The sequence below is a fragment of the Chanos chanos genome, chromosome 14 (assembly GCF_902362185.1).
Source record: "Chanos chanos chromosome 14, fChaCha1.1, whole genome shotgun sequence".
Taxonomy (NCBI): Eukaryota; Metazoa; Chordata; class Actinopteri; order Gonorynchiformes; family Chanidae; genus Chanos; species Chanos chanos.
Window position 1 is genome coordinate 1,876,997 of NC_044508.1, and position 1,800 is coordinate 1,878,796.

Here is a 1,800-nt window from a genome sequence, read left to right on the forward strand (position 1 = left end):
CCTTATAAAAATGAAATGGTATGCAGTACAGGCTTTTAGTGGTTTTGGCATACAGAAAACACGTTTGTCTTCCAAACAGTCTGGTTTGGAAGACAAACACGGTTTTGGAAGCTACAAAGTTTGGTGAGGCTAGGAACAATACTTGTCAAGATATTAATGCCCAAACATGGCTTCCCAGATAAGGCGTTTTTGAGGCTTTAAAAACGAAATAATATCAAGGTCTGAAAAAAATATGAAAACATAGAATTTGAAAATTTGAACAGAAATATTTTACAGGCCTTGGTTTTGAGACCCATTCATGATATAGACAAGGGTCTGAACAAAATCTGAGATGGAGCTGCAACAACCTTATCAGATTTGACACAGAATGACCCATCCATACATAATATATACATATATACATATACATATATACATACACATATATACATATACATATATACATACACATATATACATACACATATATATATATACATATATACATATACATATATACATATACATATACATATATACATATACATATTTACATATACATATATACATATACATATATACATACACATATATACATATACATATATACATATACATATATACATACACATATATACATACACATATATACATATACATATATACATATATACATATACATATATACATACACATATATACATATACATATATACATATACATATATACATATACATATATCTCAGTAGTGATAACAGTGATGGTAATGGTGACAGTGGTGATGATGGTGACACTACCGTAGTGGTGAGTAGTGGTAACTGGTGCTGTGATAGAGGTAATGTGTATTTTAATATTTGACCCCCAGAAGTGCGTGACCTCTGACACGGATATAAAACCCCAGAGAAGAGCATCAGTTTAAAGGAACCAACCTCAGCCTGCAGAGATTCCTCAGGCTAAATACACACGCAAAAAAAGATCTTTTCCACAAGACAAATATTTCACAGCGTTTTTCAAAAAATGGATTTGGGATGTTTCCACCACGTAAACGCCATGACTTGGCTTCAGTTCCAGCTTTTTTCACCGGTTCCAGTTATCGAAGGAATTTTATTGTGCGTATGATCTATGGGGAAAATCACTGGGTGGAGAATTCTCTCACAGCTGAGTTTGATTATTTGACTTCTCTCTCTCTCTCTCTCTCTCTCTCACTCTTTCTCTCTCTCTCACTCTCTCTCTCACTCTCTCTCTCTGTATCGTTCTCTCTCTCTCTCTCTGTATCGTTCTCTCTCTCTCTCTCTCTCTCTCTCTCTCTCTCTCTATCGTTCTCTCTCTCTCTCACTCTTTCTCCCTCTCTCGATTTCTCTCTCTCACTCTCTCTCGCTCTCTCTCTTTCAGTCTCTCTCAGTGTGAATGTGTTGCCAGCGAGCATTCTATTTTCAGGAGATTCTTATAATCTGAGCTGATGGATGTTTCGATGAGACACAGCCCAGAACAGTGTGTTCCACACACCTGGGATAAATATGATGACTGACTGCTTAGTACCCAGTACTCTTAGCCCCTCCCTTCTCTCTGTGACTTAGCCCCTCCTTTCTCGCTGTGACTTAGCCCCTCCCTTCTCTCTGTGACTTAGCCCCTCCCTTCTCCCTGTGTTATAGCCCCTCCCCTCTCTCTGTGACTTAGCCCCTCCCCTCTCTCTGTGACCCAGCTGCCTTGCTCAGTAACCTTAAATGACAGGAGAGGAAAAACAATGATAAAGTCACTATAGGACATCCGTTCTGTGTCTGTCTGGAATTCCTGTGGTAACACCCTGTTGGAATTTGGAG